At 46.0% G+C, this 9,986-nt stretch overlaps 1 protein-coding gene across 1 annotated transcript in view; it reads left to right on the top strand.

The window, feature by feature from the left end:
* Nucleotides 1–9,986, top strand: part of PTRH2 (peptidyl-tRNA hydrolase 2) — a 186,816-nt gene that overhangs the window by 53,339 nt on the left and 123,491 nt on the right. The gene's annotated exons all lie outside the window — the stretch shown is intronic.

Below are 9,986 nucleotides of genomic sequence, written 5' to 3'. Positions count from 1 at the left end.
TGTTCTAAAATCTAAGGGACAAAAAACGATCTCCGATTCTGTCGTAAATCAGAATAACGTTCTCTTTCCATAGGTCAGCTAAATGTCATACTGTGTTACACAATAGGCTGTTACACAACATTGAACAAAACACAATTGTACACATAGAGAAAATAGTAAAATAATGATAAACAAACCTGCTTCACCAAAACCTCTTCCTTAAGAGAGAAAAAGTTCTTTGATGTTTGATATTTTTATACTTTCAAGCCTCATCAACAAAAGATGAGATTCAATCTCTGAGAGAAGCCAAAAAGCTGTAAGTGATGTGTTAGAGAAAACAAATTACTTGTTAGAATTTTAAAAGATTAGCGTTGGACATGCTTCAATGACCTAGGAGCAGCTTAACAAAGCTTTGGAAAAAAAAAATTGATACCTTCTGGTAGTGGGCACAAAGAATGCAGAGTTTAGGGGACATCTGGCAGAACTCCCAAGTTGTGGAAGGAACTGATAAACCCAACTCAGCTCCAAGTGGGTAAAAGGTAATTCTGGTAATTCTGTGACCACCGACCCAAGAAACCCACTGACCCCAAAGAGAAAGACTCAGCATGGCACTAATTAGCATCAGAAGCAAATCATTATCCGATAGAAGATAGAATACTAATTAACGAGTGGACTATGTGACTCGGTGGCAAATGAACACCAATTCCTTTGTTTGCTAAAATGGGTGAACAGTAAAAAGTTTTGATGGTTGGGGTGCCAGCTCTGTGGGGTTCACCCAGGAATGTCCCTCTGGAATGTGCAGGTATCGCCTTGTTGCACTGAGGGTAACAAATGTGATTTTTAAGGGCATTAATAACCTTTTAAGGACATTAATAACCCCCAAAACTCCCTGTGATGAACAAATGAAGGCGCTGCGGCTCCGTCTGTGAGTTCACAGCAGACCTGAAGGTGGCAAGCACAGAGCACTGAACACACACCAGCCGCAGTCCAGCTCCCCCAGACGCGATTTTTTGTGGTGTATTTTGCCCGTAGCTCAGTGCTTGCTCCCCTCACACGCTGTTGTTTCACCCTCCATTGGGCTCTATCACTGAAAAGAAGCACACAGTAAAATTTGGTGCCACACCAGGAGCAAATTCAGGCCGCCCACTGAGTCTGGTTATCACAAATTCCCTCAATTGTTGCCTCTGGCACAATGGGAGAAATGTTTCCCCACTAGGAACGTGCACTCTAAGGCTTGGGAAATATTCCATCAGTGCCCAATGTTGCCACCTTCAGCTTTGTCTAGCCTACAAATAATTGTTTAGCCTGCCAAAAACCAGGCATTGTAAAATCCCACAATAAGCTGGTTCGTGACAATCTGACCAAAAAAATAGTGGAATGTGGCAATACACTCTATGTTGTTACACCCCTTTATGGAAAATATCATATTTATTGCCTCACCATTTACTTATGTCATGTTGCCACTGGTAATTGACAGTTAATGGTGATCATATATACATTTCAAACTTCAAACACACCCTCATTTCACTTTTTGCTGTGTATTTGCCAAGAAATATTTAATGGTTTTAATTGACACACATTTATGCACACACACTTGCAGTCTGCATGATTTTATTTAAGTCACATCTTTCTTTTGGCAGACACAGGGCTAGGTAAGGTTTTTCAATTCTCTATTTTTTTTTTTCCTTCTCCTCCCAGCCTGGGAATAGCAGATTTGGTTTTAATCAACCCCTTTGCAGTCTTGAACTTTGTCCTCCTGGAATACAGTGCCATTCATTTAAGGATTTCCCTCTGTCTAATAAACATTAATGAAGCACACTTTACAATCCCCCTGTGATCTTATCTCAGTTTCACAGATGGGGAAAACAGAAACAAATTAAGGGGTCTGCACACACCACAAATCAAAGGCAGAGCTGGGGGAAGAACCCAGGAATCCCAGCACAATTCCCTGCTCCAATAACTGAGAAATGTGCTCCCATCCCTGCAGCTGCTCTGGCAGTGACGGTGTTGCACAGGGGCAGCATTGTTACCTTCAGGCCATCCAGGAAGACTAAAATTGCTCTTTTTCCTGAGGTTTAGCTCCCCACAGAACTGCAAATTCTCTGAGGTGGCAGAGGCCCGTGGCTCTGCTGGATCAGCTTCCTCTGCTGGATTATCCCTCAGGATGTCTTTATTCCCTTCTGAGCACAGGATCTCTTCTCTTTTCTGATTAGCAGAGATCTAGCAGGATGTGGGGAATATTCCAGCCCCTACTGCTACACTGTGGGGTTCATCCATCTTTCCCAGAAGAGAAGCCTGATTTCCTGGGGAATTTTCATCTCCTAGCTCCGGACAATGTGGTCCATTCCACGTGCCTGCCAAGAAAACCACATGTATTAATTACATCCAGCAAGGAAAGACAGGTAATTGCCTCGTGCCTGGAATCTCTAAGTAGGGCCACTTTCTAGCAGAACAATCCCCGAGCTGTGATTTCAGCAGAGACAGAAGAAACCAGTGTTCCCTGCAAGCTGCACTCCTGTCAGACACCCAGCAGTTCTTCTGACAGCCAGGATTTTTGTGGCACTGGCTGTGAGTCATTATTGAAGAAGTGTTATTCTTAAAACAGAGGAAGAGTGCTGGAGAAAGGAGGTGTTAGACAGGAAAAAACCCAAACCCCTTTCACACCTCCATCTGCTGCCTTACAGTGCCTTGCTACCAAACATTTACAAATTGACAAGTTTTATTGCAAATCTTGCTCCGCTTGTTCAAAATTGCTTCTTTTTGAAGACAGAATCAGACATTTAGCCTTTCTCCCCTACGATGAATATATTTTCCTTGTGTTTATCTCCATGGAAAACAACAATTCCTACAGTCCAGCCTTCTGCCAGGCCAGCCAGGTTATTCCCAACTGCACTCACAGGTTTCTGCTAAAAAAAAAAGGCTGTGGAAACACAGCACTGGCAGGAATCTGCACTGGTGTAGCTTGGTTTGTTCTGTAGGTGGGCAGTGTCCGGCCAGATCCAAGCTGGGAATTGCTCTGGTGGAACAAAATATTTTTGTGCTGGAAAGGGATTTGCAATTCTCTGCTGAGAGCCCATCTCAGCTGCAGCGTTGAGAAGCTCCTCAGCCAGGTCTGACCCAGCCATGGCACAAAGGGTGACACAACTGCCACAGCAGCTGCTCATCCTCTTGTTGGTGGCCACACAGCCCTGCCCAGCTCACCCCGGGGCCGATCCCATTCCCCTCCCAGCTGCTCTGGAGCTGTGTCTGCACATGGCCAGGACCTGCAGTGAGTCACAGTCACACTCTCAGGTCTCTGCGCCCCAGTTCTGCAAACCTTTCTGCACAAACATCATTGTATTCAGCAGAAGAGACCTGGTGTACTCACTGCAGGCCTCGACTGATATTCTTAAAGCCCTGTTTTCTCTTTAAAGTTGGTCTAGGAAGTGATTTTGTTGATTTACCCCCCTCACATGTAGGCCTGCTTCACCCTTTTAAAATTTAACTCCAGTGTCTGATCTGCAGCTGTTTCTGAGGCCACATCCATGAATGATTGCTGTTCCTGCCAGGTGCAAGCCTGAATAAAAAGGTCACGGGCTGGGGAGAGGATTAAGCTTTGGCTCAGCTGTTTGCATTCTCACACAGAGCACGCTCTGTCCGTCCATCTGTCTGTCAGCCCTCACACACCATCCAGACAGGTGAGGAGCTGAATGTTGGAAACAATTCAGTGACGCTCGTACAAAGCCACTACACCGTGTCTGTGGTTTAAAAAAAGCTCCCCCAGCCAATCCTCCAAGCAGCCCTCGGATCAGTGAAATTATCTGTGCAGAAATATAAATGCAGAATGGCATGGGAACAGTCTCCCTGGAGACTGGGGTAGGGCAGATTGGAGAATACCTAAATCTTTAAATGGTGTCTGAGATTTTCATGTTAAATTGGAACATTTTCTTCCTACACTTACCTAAGGAGAGGAAGGGAGGCAGCTTATGGGCCCTTAGTACATACACTGAGAGCAAGCAGGGAAAAAAAATCCAGGAGGCATGGAGCAGATCCATCCCCCTGGATCTCCACCTGAAGTATTCCACTGATTCAAGGCCTTTTGTGCCTGCAGCACTGAAAACTGTTGGCTATTTTAAGACCTTCTCACGCTTGCACTTCTGTTACAACCCATGGGAGGCTTCCAATCTATTTCTGTATATTAGGCATCCTTCCTCTTCTGACTTCCTTATCAAATGTGCAAAACAATCAATAATTCACTTAGGCCCTCCATTCCCATTAGAGTGCACCATGGCTGTGATTTAAATATATTTCTGTGACTGTAGAATGAGCAGATATCCTAAACTACCCTGGAAATGCCCTCTTCACATGACAGCATCTCCTGCCACCCAAAGTAGTTTTATTTCTCCAGCTGTTAAATCTAGGACAAAATACTACTCTTTTGTTCTATATTAAGACCATGGAATAACAGCAGCTGACTTCCCAGCCTCTGTCCTCGTGGAAGGGAGCAGCAGGATGAAGAATTAACCCCTGGCATGAGCTTTTCTCATGCTAAGTCATTAAGAAGAGCCAGATCTCCTTGATGCTCTCCTGGATAACAAAAAACTGGAGGTTGATGAGCTGGGAATTGCCTTCCTCCCCTTCCCATGGCCCTCACCACATACTGGAGATCCGGGCTCACCTGGGATTTCCTTCCACAGCCTTGTTTGGAAGGACCTGAGGCTCATGTTCCATAATTAAGGATAAAAAAGCAGCTTTGAACTCTCCTTACCCTTACCACAGATGCTGTTGCACCTCCCAGGAATGAACTCATCCCTTACACCCTCATTTTGGAGGGGAGCTCCAGGAGATCAAGTGACTTGACCAGGGCTCCAGGAGTCACAGAGGGTGTCCAGAGTGACAGATACCCAAATGCCACATCCCCCAGACTTCAGAGATTAAACAAGTACCAAAACTTCTTACCAGAGACAGCCTGGAGACCCAGGGACAAGGACAGAGCTTATCAGAGCACAAAAACCCCCTCATATTTTGTCTGGGAATCTACAACCTCTCCCATTTCCTCTTGTGCCCGTGTTTAACCTTTGGGTATCATCAGCTCTGTGTGTCCACAACATCCAGCAAGGAGGGCAGAGCACGGGGCAGCCACACAGGTCCTGGTAATGACTTCACTTCTTCCACCAGCTCTGCAAAAAAACAAAAACAAACCCAAATCCCCACTCCTGCATAATTGTGGCTCTGTTATTCATGGATCTTAAATCGTACTCCTTCATGAATTTTAATGTGCAGTCCATTTTCTTTCCTCTAATCCTACATTAGGCTGGAAGCCTTTATAGACTGAACATTTGCCCTCCTTCCCTTTTCATTCCCTGCCTGTCCCCAGGCACTGCTGCCCTCGTCTCAGCTGGGCTGGCACTGAACTTCAAGCAACATGAAAGTGTTTTCTTATCAGATCCTCCAGTTGTGTGCATCCCTGGCAAAAGCAGCAGGGTGGCTGCACAGGCAGCCTGGGAACAGCAGCTCTTCATTTTGCCCACAATTTGGATTTGGCAATCTCTGGGGTGCAGTGTTGTTTTGAGGCAACGCCTGTCTGCAAGTCTGTAGCACCGTGCTTTTGTAAATCCCTTTTTCCAGCTAAAACCATCTCCACAAGTCATCAGGAAGGAGTGAAAGCCTTTCAGGAAATTCTCCTTTCCAAGGAATTCCTGATGAGTGGCACACAAGAGCAAACCACAGAGGGTTCCACACCATCACAAGCTCTGAGATGCTGAACAGCCCCACTTTAAATGATACTTAGGTTAAAAACCAGACAGGACCATGAGATATTCTCATATCACCTTCTGCAAAATGCAGTTTGAGCCTGTTCTTTCACTACTAAATTTAATAATTTGTTCAGCTGCAGTGATGCTTCCAAAGAGAAGATACCCAGACTCAGTTTGGGTAGAGGAGGAAGCCACCCTTGGAAACCATCCCTGAGGAATCATTCTGCCAGATCTGCCCTGAGGAGTGGAACTTACAAGAAATTGAGGCAAGATGCTCTGTTTGTGTTAAATTGCTAAGAATATCTCAAAGGCAGCCCTTCCATGTGTCTCACAGAACTCTTATTAGATTAAAAAGAAATATGGTACAGTTCTCAGCTCCAAACTTCTAAAAATAGGAGAACTTTAATATATAAATGCATGTTGAGGACCTAGCTGGCGCTGCCTACAAATGTTCCCAATTGCCTTTAATTCCACACCACTTGCAGAACCAGTGGTAATATTTCTTTTCCAGGATATCCAGAACATACCCAGTGTTCTAAAGATTCCAGCCCTGGGGACAGTTTGTGTGCCATCAGTGCAACAGGCAGAGGCAGGAATGAATCAGGCTGAAAATCTAATTTGACTTAAACAACACTGACCTGATGAGGAGCGAGGAGTCTGAACCAGGCCTGCAAATCCCATCTGTTTCTTATTTCTATAACGGGCGAGCTAAAACCCTAAATCCACACAGCTCTGAGCTTTGAAGCCAAATTTTGCAGCTTGAGTCCATTACTAGCAAATGATGACTGCTAGCCCAGCTCCTTTAATTGAAGGCTGGGATTTATAACTCAGCATTAAATGAAGGAGATGTATTTCAGGGCGACTAACAGCTAATCTGGGAAGGCACTTGGAGACAGAAATTCATGGATTGGTGAATAAATTGGCCCACCTCTTTGCTCCTCGTAAAATTATTATCAAAACACCCATGGTTAATGATGTTCTGAGGGTTAACTGATGTTTTTGAGAACCCCTCAGATGCTCCTCAGCTGTTGGGAGCTAATAAAACCTTGCACTAACTCTCTTAGTTATTGTATTAAGTTACAGCTTTTGCTGTTTTTTGGTTTTTTTTTTTCCAGCAGTTTGATGTCAGGAAAAAATCTAATCCATAAAGCAAGCAGCTTTTTAGCTTTGTGAAAAATAAAAGTGAGCATATTCAGGGAAAAAAAAAAAAAGTCTGGTCTCTGTCCTTTAATTCCCAAGAACAAAGCTGGAGAAGGCTGGTCCCTGAGCGAGGATGGAATTTGGCAATTCCATTCCCATTAGTGCAGAGCAAACCCCTTAAATATATAATGGCTCAAGGACAATGTGGTTTGGAAAAATAGGCTTGGAACTGTAAGGCACCTAATTATTTTCCATCCATCTACCTTCACATTAAACCCCAGGGTTTGATGCTGGCCCGGCTGCTGGGGCAGCCACTGAGTTTTTGAAGTGATGCTCTGTTTATAGCATTGCAATTACTCAGTATCGGCCTTTGTTTGGAGAAGAATCCCTGTCCATCCTCACTAATGGCTTCATCTGATCTCATCCAGTGTGCAGGATTTCCTGAGCATATTAAAAACATTCTTCACTCTGCCTTTTTAGTTTAGCCAAAGGTTTAACGACCTCAGCATTAGAACGGTGTGTTTGAACTGGATTTGCTCCCTGACAGCTGATGCTGTGCACTCTGTTCCCTCCATGTGCTCACAGGCACAAGGGGAGTGCTTGAGCTGCTCACATTTGAGATTTTTTTGGGGGTAAGAACCTGTGAGGGTGGTGAGGAAGCGTTACCCAGTGTGGCTGGGTAGTGCTCAAGGCCAGGTGGGATGGAGCTCTGAGCAACCTGATATTTTTAAAGAGTCTCTCACTGTAGAGATGAATGAGGATTGTAAAATCCTCAGCACAAGCAGACCTAATTCCCCTGCAGGACACGTGAGCAGCACTTGCAGCCACCTCGTCCTTTGGACAGGGTGAGGCTGGGCAGTAATAGCAGTTACTGTTTGCCAGAGTGGTGCATTTTCATGGCAGGTTTAATTTTACTCTCTAGTTCTTCACTTTTTTTTCTGAATTTACACAGAGAAAACAACCCTGCAGGGCATGAGGGAGGGCAGGCTGGCAGTGCAGGACATCTTCTCCCCTGCTGCAGTTCCTGGAGGAGAGGAGGTTAATTAGCAAATTGTAATCAGTGCCTGGGGGAGATCAGCATCTGAATTCCTTTTAGGGGGTACTGTGGGGCGATTTTGGGGTGCACACAGCTCATTAAACCCATTGCTTAAAACATTCAGAACACAATTTCAGTGTGGACATAAAAAAGGACACCTCACTACCCCTGTTCACTTCTCCAGCTCTCCAGACTTTGCTTCCCCTCTAAAAAAAAAAAAAAAGTGGGGAGGAAATGTAAAAAAAGAACTCTCACTACTAATACACTGAACTGCAAAACAACATTTCTCCCCTCATTCAATATTGTCAATTGAACCTAAACTAACTTAGATCTACGTTAAGCATAGCAGAAGTGTTTACAAACAAACCTCTAAGGCAGCTGTGTGACCAAACTTTCCTTCAACAGAAATAATTTTCACCCTCAGACGCATCAGACACGTCTGAGACACATGTAATAACTCCCACCGGTGCACACTGACAGGCTCTTTCTGATTCTCCATAATTCCTTTTCTGTGCCATGAAATATCATCTCCTCTATCTAAAGCAAATTGATCTTTTCACCCAATCTATTTGACAGATCTACCATTTAGTATTCAATTACTATTTCAACAATAAAACCATTTTGTGATGCAGACACCAGGAGCTCATGCTGGGGGCTGGTGTCTGCATCAACCCCAGGTCTCTGGAAGGCAGCAGAAACCCCTTGGAGTTTTTGCTCCAAGAGCTGCTGCCTCTGCTGTCTTTATCATAAATAAAACAAATGCAAGAACTGGAGAGATAATCAGGGAAAAAGCAAAATGTTCTGGTCTGGGCTGTGTTATGGGCATCTGGAAGGTGCAGGGTGGGCACGGAGGGGGATGGATCAGCTCTGGAAGAGCCTCCTTGGGCTCTGCTGCTGAACTGTGACCACTTAATCAAACGTTTAGACATGAAAGACTGGAAGGAGCATCAGCAGTGGCTCACAGGGATCTCCAGCACAGCTCACCAGGCTGGCTTTGCAGAGATTTTGGGGATGGGTTTGCCAAGGAATCCGGGCTCCATCCCGTGGGTGACGGTGACCCCGCTGCCCTGGGGTCCTGCAGCAGCCACGGCTGCTCCTCCTCGGCAGGAGGCAGCTCCCAGCCTCACCCCAATTAATCATCTCCTAATGACTTTCTGAACTGGGAGGATTTCCTTAATTATACCACGCATTAGACTTTAATCAAGAAATCAATTTTTCACGCCACCCCAAACCCGCGGGTGCGGGGAGGGGCCCGGAGCGTCCCTCGCCCTGCACAGAGGGGAATTACCAGTGGAATTTGGGAGCTCTGCATGCCAGGGCTCCTTACCAAATCCAGCTGTAAGTGATTTCATTAAGATGCCTGCGCTGGCCCGTGCCTGTGCCCTGCTCAGCCAGCCGTTTTCCCCTGTGTTTTCCAGCCACCTGACACAGATGCCAGGCACCGTGTGCCGGCTTAGCGCCCGTGTGCCCGGCTGGACGCGCTGGGAAGGGATTTGTGTTTGCTGCAAAGTGGCTTCACCCACTCCCACCGAGACCAACACAGCCCCTCGTGCACCTCCTGCCTCTGCAAACCCTCTGGAATGAAATAGAAATCCTGGGGGTGCTGGGATGTGCTCCAGTGTGACACTGCTGTGATCCAAAGGAGAGAAGTTAATTCAATATCAACCTCACTGTTCTGTTCCACTTTTCAGGATGCTGCTAGGTTGAGTGCAGCAAAGGGTTCCTCTGAAGCTCGTGCTCATTGGGAAGCACTGATGGTTGCTCCTGGCCTGATCCAAACCCTGATCCATCTCTTTCCCTGCTTTTGTTGGGATTCACCCCAGCCCAGCAGAGCCAGAGCCAGCAGCTCCTTGCAGGGGGATCCCACAGGATCCCTGGGGTCTGGGGGTCTCAGCCCAACCAGCAGCACATTCCCAGCAGGGTTTCACAGCACAGCATGGCTCAGATTCTTTAGACTTGATTAATTACTGGGTGAGGTTTAATTCTCTCCCTTCTGAGGAGCTCTGGGTGGCAGAGCCAACCCCAGCCAGTTTTATTTTCCCTGGTACCCTCCTTCCTCCCATCACTCCCAGCACAGATGATGAGGCTGCTGGGAC

This window comes from Vidua macroura, chromosome 20 (assembly GCF_024509145.1).
Source record: "Vidua macroura isolate BioBank_ID:100142 chromosome 20, ASM2450914v1, whole genome shotgun sequence".
In the NCBI taxonomy this organism is placed as follows: domain Eukaryota; kingdom Metazoa; phylum Chordata; class Aves; order Passeriformes; family Viduidae; genus Vidua; species Vidua macroura.
This window is presented reverse-complemented; position numbering and strand designations above follow the sequence as displayed.